General features: G+C 40.2%; 1 protein-coding gene across 1 annotated transcript in view; it reads left to right on the top strand.

The window, feature by feature from the left end:
* The window catches only part of SGSM1 (small G protein signaling modulator 1), a 1,353,076-nt gene that overhangs the window by 528,182 nt on the left and 805,984 nt on the right, over nt 1–18,910 (top strand). The gene's annotated exons all lie outside the window — the stretch shown is intronic.

Here is an 18,910-nt window from a genome sequence, read left to right as displayed (position 1 = left end):
GCAAACATGTTGCTTAGTGAGTGTAAAAGTAATGTCAGCCGTTAGTTTTTTAGCAGTCTGAGACTAGTTTTTCTCCGGGCATTACTTGTACATTAATCCCCTGCTGGAGAACGTTCATTCTCCAATCAGGGTACTGATGTACATTTTGCCCATTCCCTAAAAACATTTTAAGAACAGTCATTTTACAATCTACAAAAATAATAAATAAAAACAACTACAGTTTAAATAGTTATACCAAATTAGACATAATGTGAAAACATTGGTTAAGAATAGATTATTTGACAATGATTTAATATTTAGAGAATTTTAATTAGTTCAGAAAAATTAAAGGTAAGTTAGTATAATACAAACAGAAATTGCAATATGAAGTGAGAGAAAAAATAGGGTTATGGAATATTTAGTAGAGTCAGGGAAATCATTGAAGTAAGGAAGTGAGTGAAGAAAGGGGCGTAAGGTATGAATAGGTACTTGTTCAAGGGAGGTGATAAGTACTGGCAAGTGTAGGTTTAGGTTGCATTGGTGCAAAGGTTTTGGGTTCTGTAAAGCACCCTATATTTTGATGATTTTTTTATGCAGTTTTTATATTTGCAGATCAAATTTAAGATTATCATCCACTATCATCCCTAATAATTTCCTATGACAAATTACTTCAGTGGTTGTATTATTAAGAGTGAGGCATTTAAATTTTGTTTTTTCATGAGATGGGAATTTTGGTGAAAAAAAGTTGTTTTTTTGGGGGGGGGGGGTTGAACATGAGTTGTGAGTTACAAAGCTATGTTTCAGCAGCTGTTAAAACTACTTGAGTCATTTTTTGGAGATGTGCCAGTTTGATGTGCATATGCATATGGAGTCATCTGCTTATTGTATTATGCAGGCCTGTTGCGTGGATGTGTAGAGAGTGTTTGTGAAAATATTAAAGAGGAGGAGACTAAGGATAGACCCTTGTGGTACACCAGTGGTGACTGGGAGGTACAGAGAGAGGTTGGAGTACCATTTTACTAATTGATACCTATTGGGAGAGCTTTTGAACGATAGAAGGGTGGGCTGAGACAGACCTAATGAAGACTTCTTGAAGGCTGTCTTGGCCGAGGCACTAAGGTTTGAATAAATTTGATTTTTGGATCTGTGGCCTGTGTTTCATATTTATTTATTTCTTGGTTTGCTAGTTGTTTGAGACCTAATGAGAATATTTGAAGTAGAAGTTTGTTGTGACAAGCTGCGTCAAAGGCTTTAGACAAGTCTAGAAATAAATAGGAGACTAGTTTGCTGTTACTCTCACTTTATTAACACTATCTATAAAGGTTAGAAGTACATTGTGATGGGAGATGCAGAAGCCATTTGTGTGCAGGACAGGAGTTCTTCCTGCAGGATATAGTTTTGCAATTGTTTCTGATTACATTTTTCAAATATTTGTTTTTTGGGGGGTAAGATTTCTGTAGGTCTGAAGTTAATGATGTCTGTTGAATTTTCTCCTTTGTGTAGAAGGATAATGTGTAAATTTTTCCCAGAGAGAGGGAATGTAGGGATTCCTGGCGTGACCTATTTTTAAGGATTGAGACAGGATAGGCAATGCTAGAGCATGGTTTAAGTTTAAGAGTAGTTTTATATAGGATGTGGGCATAGGTTTGAAAGTGAAAGTGGATATGGTGACTTGTGGCTGTTGGGGAGGGTTGAAATTAGATGTTGGGAATTCTTGGTTAGAGACGCTATGAAATAGGAGTTGAATTCTATTGCAGTTTCAAGTAGTGAACTATTGGGCGAGGGGTTATGGTTGAATTTTTGGCTAGAATGTGAAATTTCTTTAATGGCTGACTAGAGTTTTTTAGGGGTAGACCATTCTAGGGTTAGAGTAGTGTGTGGAAGGTAATTGTCTTGATGTCAGTTGTGATTAGGGTAAATGTCTTCTCCTAGGAGGATTTAAGTACATTTGGGATATTATTGATTCTTGTTTTTTGGAGAGTGTTTTTTCATGTAATTTTATTTCTGATTTGAGTTGAAATGAAGTTAATTAGTCCATATTTGGGGTAAAGTTGAAAAGCATCATTAAATGTGTTTGGTGTGATGTGGACAGTTTAGGGAGGAAGTATGGATATATGCGTAGTAATGAACTAGATGCATATGTAGTTATTTGCTCAACATTTCTTTTATCCTAAACAAGTATAAATTGTCTAATAAATTTCAATGGTAATAAATATATTTACTGATAAATAGAGCAAAAAGAAAAGTGATGATAATGATGATGATGATAATAGTAGTGATTATCCTCCAGTATAGCCCCTAAAAAAAATGTGAAATTATGTGGGTCCGCGGTGGTGCAGCGGTAGCGTTGTTGCCTCACAGCAAGAGGTCTCCCATTCAATTCTCGGCTGGAGTGCAGGGAGTGCCTTCTGTGTGGAGTCTGCATGTCCTCCCCGCGGTTGGGTGGGAGTTCGAAAGACATGCGTAAATGGGCGTGCCTAGGTTGAACATCGAGCTGGCACCTCGGTGTTTGTCAAAAATCTACTGCCAATCATTAGCGGACCGGAGTTCTGCTGTGGCGACCCCTAACCGGGAAAAGCCGAAAGACAACAACAACACAGGTTTTTGAAATTATATCACCCATCAGGCAATGAGCTCCTGAGTCACAAACAAATGAAAAAGCCGCTACTAAATCATGGTTGGGGATACACACACGCACGCACACACACACACACACACACACACACACACACACACACACACACACACACACACACACACACACACATACACACACACACACACATACATATACACACACACACACACACATGCACACACATGCATGCATGTGCACGCACACACATATATAACTGGGATCCCTAGTACTCTGTCTCTGACCTAGACCATTCTTATTTCTTTTCTGTACCTTCAGAAAGCATCTTCACAGTTACTTTTTCTCTTTGCTATATGTGCCCAAGTAGTTTATGTAAAACAGGAACATGTTATTTTTCAGAAATGGTATCTGGTTAACCTGTGTAAATTATGATTTATATTGCAAAGTTATGAATTTACATTCATTTTGTAAAATCAATAAAAACATTTAAGCAAAGAAAAGAAATGGTATCTGACTGGTGTAATTGCTTACATCACTACAGCCTCACACACACACACACACACACACACACACACACACACACACACACACACACACACACACACCTGATATCAGCCCTGTACCTATGAACTAATGTAACTGTAAGTTTTTTTTGTTCTTATAAATTGTAAACAATTCATAACTATCACTGATTGTATCCACTCAGTGTTGTTTTGTATATGTAACATTGTATTGTATTTCTCTTATATGTGGAGCTTTTCTCCCTGGACCTCCACTGAAAAGGGGCTACTAAGCCCAGTCAGACCACTTCAGTAAACAAATGTCACATAAATAAATAAATAAGTTACTGAAGGACAGAAAGCAATAATTAACTGATACAGACATCCATATTTCAATAATTAACTGATACAGACATCCATATTTCAATAATTAACTGATACAGACATCCATATTTCAGGTAAAGTATAATATTTACCTGGACTGTGAATTTAAGTTTCCAGAAAGAAATATAGCAAGACTGTTGCCCAATTCAGAAAATGTATTTAAAGCGGAACCTTTTAAACTGAGTTAGTCATATTTTGAAAAAAATGAAAACCAAAACTATGTTAAAGCTGTTTTTCATGGTTACTTAGTGATGAAGTATTTTTGTCCTTTTAGACTGGAAGATGCAAAACAATACATAACTGACAGAGGATGTGTGTCAACATAAAATTTAAAATATTTATCTGGTCACAGAAGTTAGGCATACTATGCGTGCTCAAGAAACCACCTAGAGAAATATATTTGAAGCAGATGAAATAAAAGTTTGAAAGTGAAAACCAAATTAGGCTAAAATCTGTCTAACATAGATACATAATTTATGTTAAACCAAGGGAGAGAATATTCTTTTTTATTAAGAGCATAACTGTAGATCATGAAAGCCAGGCTGCAGTGTCTGATACCTATCAGTTATGTTAATACATCAAGAACGGTGGATGAAATTCCTTTTTTTAGATGAGTGAGTGGCCTACTTCATCTACAGTTGTCCAACAATATTTCTGTGTAAGAGACATGGGGTATTTCAAAGCTTTTCTTCAAAAAGAAAACAAAAATTGCTTAAAGCAGTTGCTCAGTGTACCTTTTTGTAAGAATATTTAGGTGCTGATTGTTTTGACATACTTAATACTATAGAGCAGAAGTCAAACTGAAAGTGAATACCCTGTACTGTCCCCTTGTTGATGACCATTGGTGACTTAGCAAGTTGTATATTACAATGTTTGACATAAATGAGGTAGGAAGGCTAACAAAATTTGCGACTTGGCAACCAGTCTCTCTGTGGCTTATTACAGTTCTGCAGGAACAGTGAATGGGTAACAAAATTCAGTGCAAGTGACACTGCACTTTTAGTTGCTAATTTGCTACTTGCTTTTTCTAAGGATCACTTTATTTCAGACCTGCGTATAGCATTCTGTTGCCATTTCCCTTTCAAATGGTACTTTAAATTGTCCTATAGGGTGGGACAATCCCGGATATCCTCATTGTCATCCTTTTTCATAATACAGTGTAGCTGCACAGGGTGCTGTAGCTCACTAAGGTGGGCTCGATTGAATAAAACACCCGGCATCAAGGTTAAGCTGGAGTATTGTTTTTTTGTTATTTCTCTCTACCTAGAATGTGGTCTGTGTATTTTTATTATATTACATATTGATGTCACTCAGCTGCAGGAGTTCATGACTGGAGTGTCATGTTTCTGTCCATCAGTTAGGCACATCCTGAGGTTGCCTTTCCTTCACCCACAGAAGAGCGCTGTAGTTTCAGTTTTATTTCAACTGCAAGCAGATGACTGACTTCCTATATCAACACTCACTTCTGAGCACAGGTACCTAACAAGAAGAAATTATGTTCTACTAAAGTTCAAAAAGCAGCCACCATATTAGTGGTTTAAAGATGTCCCTGGTACACTCTAGGAGCATTATCATAGGATCATAGGAAGTTACTAGACTAATGGTCTCAGGGGTCATACAATCCTAGCGAAGATCAACCCATGTTATCAAGGGTGTCCTGGTTCAAGCAGACACTAAAATCAGCACCTATTGCCTCTGTTCAAAAGAACACAGGTTGAAGCCCCGGGGTGAATTTATGGTTAACCACCCAGTCATCCAAATTATGCTTAAATGGGGCCAATGAGGGGCTTTGTTTAACATGAATAGGAAGCTTGTTCCAAAGGTGGGGCAACCTCTGTGAGACAAGTCTGTCTGTCCATCAAATTCTGTTTATGTCACATACCAGGTTAAGGTCCTTTAAGCGAGTGACCCATGTGCCATTTGACTTGCAAATGTGCAGCATTTCCATTAAACCTGTGTCAAAGATTGTTCTATATGCAAGGCACAGGTCGCCTGTGAGCAATCTGTCTGACACCGAGTAAAGTGACAATGATTTCAGTCTGTCTGCATAAGACAGATCTTGAAGACCCTGATTTTTCTTTGTAAGGAACCTTTGTGGTCTCTCCCAATTGCTGCAGGTGTTTGAAAAGGATTGGAAAGGAACATACCAAAGGGAACATTGTACTCTATTATTGGCCTGATGAGGGAAGAGTACAGGGGGGTTATAACCTTTTTTTCTGGAGGCAATGCCCTTACTTATGAGGTGAGCAATATAAAATGTCCTTTTTACCACTGTGGAGACATGGTGATTGAAGTTAAGGTTGCTGTTGACCTGTCTGCCCAGATCTCTCACCACTGACTGTGTGCTTAGGGTATTGTGGCAGGTGCTGACCGAGGTTTCTTTTTTGGGGATAAACTCTTGGCTAGGCTTGTAAGGGCACCAGGGCCATTAGCCTAGTAATCTCCTATGATCCTATGACTTTGGCACCAGTCATTAGTCTGGGTAAGACCTTCTTGCAGGATGTTGACATCACTAAGGGTGTCAATGATCACTCCTAGTTTACAGTCATCAGCAAACTTTGTCAGCCACAGTCCTTTAGTTCTAGCCTGTATTTCAGAGTAGTAGATTCTGAACAGTAGGGGTCCCAGAACCAATCCCTGTGAAACACCACTGGTTATGGGTCTGCTGGAGGAGGTGGAGTCACCTATTTTGACCATTCTATAAGTAAGCCAGTTTGCAACCCACCTGACAATATATATGGGTTGATACCTAGCTGAGTGAGTTTATCAATGATGCCTAAGTGGGAGATTGTGTCAAAAGCCTTGGGCTAAGTCTTGGTAGGGCATATGCACAGATTTGCCCTCATCTAGGGCTGTGGTGATTCTCTCGAAGAAGTCCACCAAGTTTAACAGGCAAGATCTCCCTTGGCAAAGCCAAAGTGGGTGGGGCCAACCATTTGGAGATTTCTTATACTTTGTTAATAATGTCCATGATGATTCGTTCCATGGCCTTGCAGGTAAGGCTGGTCAGGCTAATGGGAATATAGTTCCCGGGGTCCGCGGATGCACCCCCTTTGTGCAAAGGGATGACGATAGCTGTTTTCCATTCCACTGGGATGAAGCCAGTGCTTAGGCTGTGATGAAAAGTGTGCCCAATGGTGATGCTAATTCTTGTTTTAACTCATGTAGAACACAGCCCAGGATCTCATTTTGTCCCATAGAGGGTGTGTTTTTGGCCTTGTAGAGGGCATTTAAGTCCTGCTCCTCGGAGATATTACGTGGGAGACAGGTGTTAGGAATACTTTGGGGTATATGTGGTGGGGACAGGGGAGTGAAGTTTTCACTAAACCATTCAGCCAGTAGGTTTGCTATATCCACAAGTCCTGTATATGTAGTACCATTAACTATGAGTTCAGCACAAATCTGGGCTTTACCTTTGAGGATACTGATGTAACTAAGGAACACCTTCTGGTTATTCTTAGTGAGGGAAGGTAATTTGGATTTCTAGTTAGCTTTGGAGAACTTCATTAGAAGTATTATTTGTTGTTTAAGTTGAGGAGGGAGTGTTTCTAGGTTTGAGACCATTCCTTACTACTCATAGACAGCAATTTCTCTCTCTGATTGTTAGCCTGTAGCCTATTAATGGTAGTTGTCCACCAGACAGGGTTGTTTTTCCATGAAGATCTGGCTTTGTTTCTATCAGGTAAGGCAGAGACAATATTACTGTACAGGTGCTCATGTAAAACATTGGTGTATAACTCAGCATTGGTGACTGTCCCATCGGGGGGAGGGGCTATGAAGCTGTTTTTGCTGTCACATAAGAGGTAGTAATTGGCTTTGGAGAAGTTTTAGTCTGGTTGTTTCTAAGGGGGGATCTTGTGTTATAGTTACTTCTAGTGAGACTGAACTTTATTTTTTACACATATATATTAGATTTGTTTTTTATACTTAAGAGGATTATTTGGTCATATTCCGGGACTGTGTCATGATAGTGCTTTATTTTTTGCGAGTTTTTGCGAGTTTATATTAGTGCATTTTGGCTTTAGGATCATCTTTTTTGTGGTATTTGAATTATTATCACTTATACATATTATATTAGCGACTATTGTTGCTTTGTTCTAGCTGTTTACATCCAAGAATTACATATTTATTTATGGCCATATTGTTGGCTGTATTTTCCCTCCAAGACCTCATCCTATGGTATTTATGGTTACATATATAAACTTATACAAACAGCATCTTTTTGTTGACAGTTATAACATATTATTCTCCAGCTTACAGATCTGGTATTCACAGACATATTCATGTTTTTTAGTGGCCACACATATTCATATGTTGGTATTGGCCACTTTTTGTCTTTATTTTATTACTAAATAATTTTCTTGATATTTGATTGACATTATTGGATATAAGAACGGGTACAAATACGCAGTATGGTTATTGGATGTTGTCAATATTATTGAGACTGCTTATAGTATTTGTTTACCTGATGAATATTCTTATGCTGAAGACATATACACAGTATATGGGTATATATGATACTTGATCTGTTTATTGTATATTGGTCTTTCTCAGCTTCTGAATTTCTATCCATTTTTGGTATTGTCTACAGGGTCTGTGTACCACTCTATATATTGTCTATTTATAGAGATTCTTTTATGTGGATTCTCTTTATAACTGTCTCATTTCGGATTGCTGTTTTGTTTTTTGTTTTTTATGTTTAGACATAATATACTTTTTTACATTTAGGATTTGGTCTTGTAGGTTGAAATATGGCATTATCACCTCTTATCAAGGGGTTATCATCAGATCTTGATGATTTATCTGTTTTTGGCTTAGGGGTCAGCAGTTCTGGACAAACTAGCAACATGAAGGTTATGGATGTTAATACAGAATGTGACATGTTTTTTAATCAACTTAACAAAAATATGAGGATGGTCCGTACCAATGTTTGGCACCTACGCCTTTTTAGGGCGTATCAACAAAAAAAGATAACCCCACGTGGACTAAGGGTGAGAGTACAACCCTTGGTTTTAAACATTGATGAGAAATTATTAGACGATTGGGGCCAGATTCAACAACTAGATCATCCAAATTTGTGGATGCCCTGGCTGATTTTTATGAACGTAAGGTTCACACAGGGATCAAAGATTTAGAAACTATTTGTATGGAGGCTAGTAATTTTGAAACATGTGATTCTTTCCCGTCACAAGTCAAAAAATTAACCACTGATTTATCTAAGTTAGAATCTAGTTTGAAAGAAAGAAAACTTAAAAAATTCTTTAGGGATGTAGGTGATTATGAGAGAGGTAAACCTTTTGACACCTTAAAAAATGTGTCATTTAGATTACCCAGGGACAACCCTAATAATGACAAGAGATTCTCTACTCCCAAAAGAAAGAGACCAAAATCCATCTTAAAGAAAAGTGTGAATTCTTCCAGTTGTACTTCTGGGGAGGACACTTCGTCTAATACTGAAGGTGAATCAGAAGCTAACCTTACAGATATGTCACCTAATTGTCCGCACCCTTTGGGTACAGATTTAGACGAGGGGGGCGGAAACACAAAAAAAGACAGGCCCAAACAGGGTCTCGAGAATCTTTTGAAAATGATGATAGAACATTGACCAGTCCATGTAATGTACACAATATTTCCTCTGTTGAGCTTACCAATATACAAATCAAGTTATTAAATAAAGGACTCAACTTCGTTCCTGTTTTTTTTGTCTCTGAATATGCTTTAGCCCAGGATGTGGCTAACTTTTGTTGGATGTTGAATCTTAAACTGCTTTTTGCTGATAATGTTGATGATACAGCTGGTGAATTCAAGTTTAAAAAATCTACTTTTAATCCACCCATGGTCCATCTAGTGGGTGTCTTTTTGAAAAATGTGTTAAAAGATTTACATTGTCATCTTAAGGATTTTCCAACGCTATATAATAATTTGTCCATGGATGAGGTACTAAGTCTTGAAGAACTTGTTAATAAAAAGAATTTGGTTATTACCCAAGCTGACAAAGGGGGAGCTGTGGTGGTTCTAGATGAGGTGGCTTATAACAATGAGGCTATGAGACAACTGGGGGATAAAGAATATTATATGCATATGTCCTTGGATCCATCTTCCCATTTTCAACATAAAATAGGACAGTTTTTGATGCAAGCAGTAGAGGAGGGGATTATTACACCATATACTAAGGAACAACTGATGGTTATATCCCCCAAAAAACAATATCTTTATCTTCTGCCCAAGATACATAAACATGCTACTAATCCACCAGGTCGACCCATTGTTTCGGGACATGGGTCCATTACTGAACCACTTTCAGAATATTTGACATCATCTAAAACCTTTGCTTTCATACATAAGATCTAGAATTCAAGACTCTACTCAATTCTTGGACCTAATTAATGATACACAACTTGAATCTCATTGGTTATTTTGTACTCTGGACATCACCTCCTTATACACCAATATTCCACATTGGGCAGGTCTACAAGCTTTTGATTATTGGTTGAACAGATCTGGGCTTTATAGACCTGGATTTAACACCTTTTTGGTATGCTTAACAGAATATGTGCTTACTAGTAATGTTTTTTACTTTCAAAATCAGTGCTTTTGGCAAACGAAAGGGACTGCGATGGGTGCATCTTTTGCACCCATCTATGCCGATCTCTTTATGGCATACATTGAGGAGGTCATTATTTACGACCCGAATCATAATATCTATATGTGTGAAATGGACATTTGGCGTCGTTATTTGGATGATTGTTGGTTGGTGTGGAAGGCTGATGAAGACTATCTTAAAGAGTTTCTTGAATATCTTAATGACAATGTATGGGGCATTGAATTCAAAATGTCTTTCCACAGATCCAAGATGTTTTTTTCTGGATGTGGAAATTACCAGAAATGCAGATAATACATTGTCTACTACTATTTTTAGGAAATTTCCTGAATATAACTCTTTATTACATGCTTCCAGCTTCCACCCACAACATATCATCCAAAATATACCCAAATCCCAATTTCTAAGAGCCAGAAGGATCTGTTCTAACCAATCATCCTATGTGAAAACACGTGATGATCTTGCCCATAGATTTTTAGAGAGAGGTTATCGTCCAGGTACCATTCATCAGGCTAAACAATGGGCCCTCGAATTTAAACAGGCAAGATCTATTGCGTTATAAACATAATAACAATGATGGGGTCCAACAGCCTTTGCATTTGGTTACTACTTATGGACGCAATACTCAAGGCTTCGTTAACATTATTCAGAGACATTGGAATGTTTTGTTGGCCGAAGAGAAACTTCATCCTTTTCTTAGGGACAGATGTTCTTTCTCTTTCAGAAGAGGATGAACTATAGGTTCAAGGCTTAGTCATTATAAAAAATCTGTTCATAGCTTTACAGTTTTTACTCAAACTTCTTTGATAGGGGGTCCTGTACTAGGGTGCATTTCATGTGGTCACTGTGTATATTGTACGCGGGTTTCACATACCCGTGAATTTACCAGCAAAAATACTTCTGAGATTTTTGAAATAAAAATTTGGGCTAATTGCAGTACCAAGTGGGTCATCTATTTGGTGACCTGCACTTGTTCCGCATTTTATGTGGGGCAGACTTCTCAAGCTTTTCGCTTGAGAATTTGTGAACATCTCAGTGATATTAAAAATAAACGTCCCAACAATGCCCTATTTAAACACAGTTTGAAACATAAAACAGCTTCTTTTCAAGTTGTGATTATTGACCATATTAAGGGTATTTGTAGAGACAAAGATAGTTGGCATGAGTTGCTTAACTTTAAAGAAAAGAAATGGATAGTAAAACTGGGAGCCCTGTTTCCACCTGGTCTTAATGATCAATTGTAATTAAATGATCAATTATAATTAATTGTTCTATTACTGTGATTGGTTCTGATGTCAATTACCAGGTGTACATATATATATATATATATATATATATATATATATATATATATATATATATATATATATATATATATATACTGGGTTGCTTTTGTCTATACTGCTTTTATTGTTTGTATCCACTGAAGAAGGCTCTGTTGAGCCGAAACCGGTTTGGATTTTTTATGTATCTGCTTTTGCTACCCATGGGATTTTTCCACTGGGTTGAATAAATGACTGTTTGCACCTTCCTTACTTGCTGGCTTCGTTTTGAAGGAAATGCAACCTGATATAACTGGGGTGCTCTCCACAGCCTTAAACCAGGTCTCAGTGACTGCACAAAGGTCAGCATCTGCAAAGGTGAAGACTGCTTCCAGTGAGGGCAGTTTCTGGTTTAGACTCCTTGCATTTAGAGGCATAGCCTTGAAGTTGTTTTAAGAGGGTATTTTTACATTAAGAATTTTGTTATTGTAACATTGCCTGTAAAAGGCACTATGGGGGTGGCAAGAGTCTTAGCCAGTAACCGAAATCTGTATTCTTGACTTTGGACAGTGCTGTTTTAACCTGTGCAGCAGTAATACCGGGTGCCTGGCAATCTACTGGTATTGTGATTGGTCCCAGAACTTACTGTTTTCTTTCATTGCAGGTTCCTGCAAGATTACAGTTTGTCCCTCTGATATCTTACCCTTGTAGGGTGCTTTTCTTTTCTATTCGGTTCTGCAACTGGGGAGTTTGTGTATTTTAGTAAAGAGTGGGGCAAACTCCCCAACACGGGATTTGCAGCATAGCTTGCTCTGCAGTAAAAAATAAATAAATAGATAAATAAATAAAGGTTTGCTAGGCAGATGTATTTGGCCCTATACACATGCCTGAGTTTTGTTCCTCCTAAATTATTCAAAGTTAATAAGATGTTATGCTTGTTTTGCTAGCCAAGGCAGGGAAGGGGGGGGGGGGTTAGAGGCATGGTAACAGGAAGTGGGGTCAGGGGTAGAGTGGAAGATTTTGTTTGGAGGCTGGGATCAGGGTGTCAGGCCTCTTTGACATGGGCAACTGGTACATGAGGTGCCTTATGCATACATCCAAGTGAACCTGAGTGCTCAGGGTCCTGCTGGGGTTTCTTTGGAAGGTACAGGAAGGAAAAATGTTATATTTACTTAGAAATATTTAATAAGGGAGAAGGAAGGAATTCATTATTTAAGGATACAGGATTATTGTTAGTGGGGAAGTAGGTAAGAAGTAGTTACCAGGCTGGGGTTTACTTTAAAAATTTTGTTAATTCCTTCACCTGGGTATCACAACCCCCCCCCCCCCTCAGCCTTTCTTCTAGTTGTCATGATCCCTACCCCTTCCTCTCCCATCCTGGTGACAGGGGATATTGTTTACCCCGTGTTTACTTTCAGTGATATTATTCTCGATACTCTGTTGCATTTATGAGTTACCAATCTGCCTCTCTGTGTTGACTTGTTGCATTTACCATTCTGCCTATCTGTGTTGACTTGTTGCATTTATGAGTTACCATTCTGTCTATCTGTGTTGCCTTGTTGCATTTATCAGTTACCATTCTGCCTATCTGTGTTGACTTGTTGCATTTATGAGTTACATTTCTGCCTATCTGTGTTGACTTGTTTTAGTGGAACCTTAACATACAGCTGTCTGTAATAGTACAGGCGCAAAGTAAAATTGCAGAAAACATTCTGTGAAAACTACACTGGATCTGAAAATTCATATTCACAGAATGTTTTATGGGATCAGAAGTTTATTAAAGACTATGAGGGCCTGATATATTCAGGAACTATATCTTATTTGTTACTGTCCTGTCCTTTCTGCCTTGATTATGTCTCCTCACAATATTTTAGCTGTTTATTCCTTTGTAGTCTGAGATATGTATATAACTGAGTGTGACAATGAAAAGTCTGTGAACATTATTGACTATGAAAATAGAACTATTCCATATTTTATAAACACTTAATCTTCACATCAGAAGAACACACGCACCATCTTGTTTCTCTGCTAACATTGATGTTCATCGTGCTATGCTGCTGCAGTCATCACACTACGGTTATCCTGCCATCAGGCAGTCCCGCAGTCGGCCTGAATTCCAAAGCCTTGGTCCGGCGTCAGTTGTCATCGCTTCTTCCCTGACGTCAGTGTGGCAGGGGTATAAAAGAGGCAGCCAACGCCATTTTCTTCAGTCTTTCTTGCCACGCGGTGCCCGAAGCAGAAGCAGTTCACAAGTGCCGGTCGGCCAGCTCCTGAGATTTTCGAACAGAATTTCAGCCGAAGTCTTCTATAAAACTAAGTACCCCATTGGAGAAACTTTTCTTGCCTCAGACCGATGTCAGACAAAGTTAATAATTGTATTTCTTGTGGGAAGCAAATACCTCATAAGGATTTCCATTCTTATTGTATTCCTTGCCTAGGCCCAGACCACAACGTTTCTGGTTGTCGGTTTTGCTCTAGGTTCAATAAACACACTATTAAACGTCGGGCTGATACCGCCCGTCATTATTTTGGACGAAAATTCAACTACATTATGTCGTCGGAACCTCCGACAACCGCTATTTTTAAAAAATGCAAGGACAAAGACAGGCAGCCTAGGCCTAGACCAGATACCGAGGTCTCAGTTAGGCCTGCCGCCGGATCTTCGGTATTCAGTGAGGCGCCTACGTAGCCCCTGATTACAGCAGACTTAGAAAATGCGACTACCTCTCAGACAGAATCTGCTGGGCCACTGGAGCCGGTTCCCCCTCAACTCGTGGACGCCAGCCCTGGCGGCGATCCGGAGACTATGGACAGGCCTTCGGTTTCAGAAGGTGTCTTTAAACCGACGACTCTCTCCGTTAAGTCATACGCTAAGCTTCCAAAGGTTAATAAACTGGGTCCACAGACTCCCACACAGGCCCCAAGGCCTAAAAAGCAAATGCTCAAAATGGCGGAGGACCTGATTACCCTTATCAGAGGTTCCCAACCCCCTCCTGACAAAAGGCCTAGACTGGAGGAAGATTTACCTCCTTCTGACCAGGAATCCATTTCCTCAGCAGACTCTGAGGAATAGTATGACCCCTTCCTTCTCTATGAAGACTCAGATGCTGAGGAATCAATTCCCTCTGTTTCCCCCCTGAAGACTTCTCTTTTGGGGAAACCCTGCACACCATGAGAGAACATTTCCACTGGGAAGGGCAAGATTACTCTGACTCCAAGAAAAGACTCCGTGAGTTTCTTCTTCTACCTCAGCATAGACCCTTAGCCATTCCTCCTGTTTTAGACATTCTGGATGATGTCTACACTGAATCCAGTCTAAATCCAGATTCCTTACCTCCAGCTCCACCTAAACCAGACATAAAAGCCCTGTTGCAGACCCAGAAACCATTTCCCAGGGTCCCAAAGGGGTTAAAGCCTCTACTGCTAAGAATCCACTTCCTACAGAAAGGGATTCCAGGGCATTAGAAAGATGGGGGAAAAAAGTGTATACCTCTGCCACTCTGGCCATGAGGGCATTAAACTGCCAATTCCACATGATTAAATACCAGCAGTACTTGCTAAGTCAGTTAAAACAGAAAATGACCCTCAAACAGATCAGCTAGATTTCAAGTGGATGCAAGATTTGTTGCATGCAGCAGAACAAGTGGGAAAACATACCTTGCAGTGTGGTTTTGATTCCTTAGAGGCCTCATGTAGAGCAGCAGTCACAGGATCTGTAATACATAGACATGCTTGGCTAAAAGAGCAGACCTTACCAGAACATGTCAAAGCAAAGTTACTGGATGCTCCACTGCAAAAGGATGCATTATTTGGTGTCAAAGCAGAGGAAGTTTTAAAAAAGACGGAAGAAAAGGCAAAATCAATGCAGACAGTTAAAGATTTTTTACAGGTACAACCTCCTCGCTTCAGCAGAAACTGGCCATCAAAAAACTGGTCCTTTCCTGCTTCAGACAGACCCCAAAGGGGCAGGTACAGACGCCCTAGGGGCAGAGGCCAGACACAAGGTACCTTCAGGCCTAGACAATGGCAAACAACAACTCAAAGAGGGAGAGACGACAGATCTCAGCCCTTCAGAAAACAATCACAATGACTTTCCTCTTCACCTGCCAAGCAAAATTGCCCAGGAAGCACCTCTAGGAGGAAAACTGGCTCTTTTTCCAGAAAATTGGCACATCATAACAAAGGACAAATGGGTTTTGGATATTATTACCTGAGGCTACAGATTTCATTTTCAAACTTTACCACGGATGAGAGGCATGCCAAATCTGCCAACAAATCAATGGGCAGAGGCGCAAAAGCAAATTTCAGTTCTCATGAGCATGAAAGCAATTCAAAACGTACCTGCAAAAGAGCAAGGTCAAGGATTTTATTCAACACTGTTTCTAGTACCAAGAAAGGACAAAGCATGGAGACCCATCTTAGACCTTTCAATTCTAAACACGTACCTGGACGTTCCCAAATTCAAAATGCTCACACTACAGCAACTTCTTCCCATGCTGGGCAAGGAGTCTTGGCTGGTAATGTTGGACCTCCAAGAGGCATACCTGCATGTCCCTATCAGACAAGATTGCAGAAGATACCTCAGATTTATGGCAGGCACAACGCATTATCAATTTTCTGCAGTGCCCTTTGGCTTATCTACTGCGCCCAGAGTATTCACAAAATGCCTGGCATCAGTAATTGCATACTGCAGACAGCGAGGAATACAAATTTATCCATATCTGGATGACTGCCTGATCCAAGCGGACAGCAAAGACATCCTACTACAACATCTGGCATTTGTAACAATGTTGCTATGTTGCCTAGGGTACACAGTAAACAAAAAGAAGTCAAAACTAATACCGTCACAAGAAATAATTTTCCTGGGTGCCAGCTTGAATACAACGGCCCAGATGGCTTACCTCACGCCAGACAAACAAAAACAACTGGCTCAGTACTTCAAAAAGATGGCAACTTCTACCCAGCTCACTGCAAGGGGTACATGGCTGCATATGAGAAAACTACAATGGTACCTAGAAAGTGTATGGCCCCAACACAGACACAGCTTCGAAGCAAGTATAACTCTCATTCCCTGCCTTCAAAAAGAGTTTCTATGGTGGGCTCAAGCATGCCAAGCAAACAAGGGCCTTCCTTTTGTCTCACCTCCAGCAAATCAAACCTTAACAACAGATTAATCAGATTACGCCTGGGGTGCACACATGGCAGGACAGTGCATACAGGGCAAATGGTCTGCAAACCAAAGGCAATTACACATCAATCAAAAGGGGATGCTAGTTGTAAAAAATGCACTAACAGCCTTCAAGGACCTCTTGCATCCAGGACAACTTCTAATAAGGACGACAACACCACAGTCATGTGGTACATAAACAAACAAGGAGGAACCCACTCCTATCCACTATGCAGACAGGCAATGGACTTGTGGAACACAGCATTAACTTACCAAGTACAACTGCAAGCACAATTTCTGCCAGGAAAAGAAAACATTTTGGTAGACAAATTAAGCAGAAATTTAACAGACCCTCACGAGTGGCGACTACACCCACAAGTATTCTCAATGATAACTCAAAGGTGGGGACCTCCAGACATAGATCTGTTTGCCTCAACCAACAATTGTCAGCTACAAACATTTTGCACAAGGACGTATCATCCCCTGGCCTGGAAAGTGGATGCCCTATCATTCAATTGGGCAGCATTGTCAGTCTACGCCTTCCCACCTCTGCCCCTACTGACCCAGGTATTACTGAAAGCCAGATCAGAGAGACCACAGATGATCCTCATTGCTCCGGACTGGCCATGTCAACACTGGTACCCACTACTACGAAACCTGACTCACAGCCCTCCATGGATCTTACCTCAATTCCCTCTGCTGTTAACCCAACAAAACTATCAGATCCTTCACAGTCAGCTAAGGACCTTAAATCCTGCATGGAAAATACCTTAAATTATCAAACAGCACTTCTATCAAAGGACGTCCAGAATGTCATCTTAAAGGCCAGGAGGCCCAGCACCAGAAAAACTTACTCAGACAAATGGAAAAGATTTTGTGTATGGAACCAGGCCAGAAGCCTAAATCCTGGCATCCCAAATATTCCACACATACTCCAATATCTAACAGAGATGCTACACAAAGGCTTTTCTTTCTCATCCATAAAGATCCATGCTTCAGCCATTTCAGCTCAATATGATACGATTCCTCCCATTTTCTCTCATCCTTTGCTAAGGCAGTTTCTCAGAGGGGCAAAAAATATAAGACCCCCCCCCGAAAACCACCAACTCCTACTTGGGACCTGAATTTTGTTCTGGAAAAGTTAACACTTCCTCCTTTCGAACCAGCCTTTTCAGCAGAGCTTCAATACTTGTCATAGAAAACAGCCCTGCTGCTGGCTATCACCTCAGCATGCAGAGTCTCAGAACTGCAAGCACTTATGACAGTGGAACCTTTCATCATTTTCCATCAGGACAGAGTATCCTTACACACCAATCCTTCCTTCATGCCTAAGGTAGTATCCAGTGTGGCTTTCAGTCAGACCATACACTTGCCCACCTTTTATCCAAACCCACAGAATAAAGGAGAGAGACTCCTTCACTCCTTGGACATTCACAGACAGTTACGTTACTATTTGGACAAGACAAAGGCCTTCAGAAAATTTGACCAACTCCTTGTATCCTATGCACCAGGCCCAGAAGGAAAGGCTATTTCAAAACAGACCATCTCCAAATGGATAGCACATTGCATCCGCTTTTGCTACTCACACCACGGGAAAGCAGTGCCTGCTAGTATTAGGTCTCACTCTACCAGGGCTACAGCAACCTCAGCAGCCTTCCTCCGAGGAGTCCCAACAAAGGACATTCTGGAGGCAGCTACTTGGAGTTCAGTGCACACCTTCACCAAGCATTACCACCTTCCTTTTTACTCAAAAGCCAGAGCTGGGTTTGCCACTGCAGTCCTGCAGGGCATCTTAGCTGCACCTAACCCAGTTTAGCTCCTACCACCCTAACACAGCTTTGGGACTCTACCCAAGTGTGATGACTGCAGCAGCATAGCATGATGAACATAGTAAAGTTTTATACCTACCATAAATGTAGATGTTCGAGTGGTTATGCTGCTGCAGTCCTGGTTACCCTCCCTACATCCCCTCTACCTAACAAGGCTTTTCTTATTCCTCCATGTACTTCAACCTTTGCGATGCATGTCTGTATGGTGTATTTGCTTACAACTAGTACCATTGTTTAGCACTAAGGTATGTTTTGCAAGCTTTTTATTTTGCCTTCTTAGTTCGGGGCACCTGACATCAGGGGCAAGAAAAACTGAAGAAAATGGCGTCGGCTGCCTCTTTTATACCCCTGCCGCACTGACGTCAGGGAAGAAGCGACGACAACCGACGCCGGACCAAGGCTTTGGAATTCAGGCCAACCGCGGGACTGCCTGACGGCAGGATAACCCAGGTGTGATGACTGCAACCGCATAACCACTTGAACATCTACATTTATGGTAGGTACAAAACTGTACTTTTTCATTCCTGTCAAAATAAAATACTGTTTTTTAAAACATACAAATAGACATCTGTATGTTTTAAATCTGACATTT

This window comes from Protopterus annectens, chromosome 4.part0, assembly GCF_019279795.1.
Source record: "Protopterus annectens isolate FY-2018-M chromosome 4.part0, PAN1.0, whole genome shotgun sequence".
Classification (NCBI taxonomy): domain Eukaryota; kingdom Metazoa; phylum Chordata; order Ceratodontiformes; family Protopteridae; genus Protopterus; species Protopterus annectens.
This window is presented reverse-complemented; position numbering and strand designations above follow the sequence as displayed.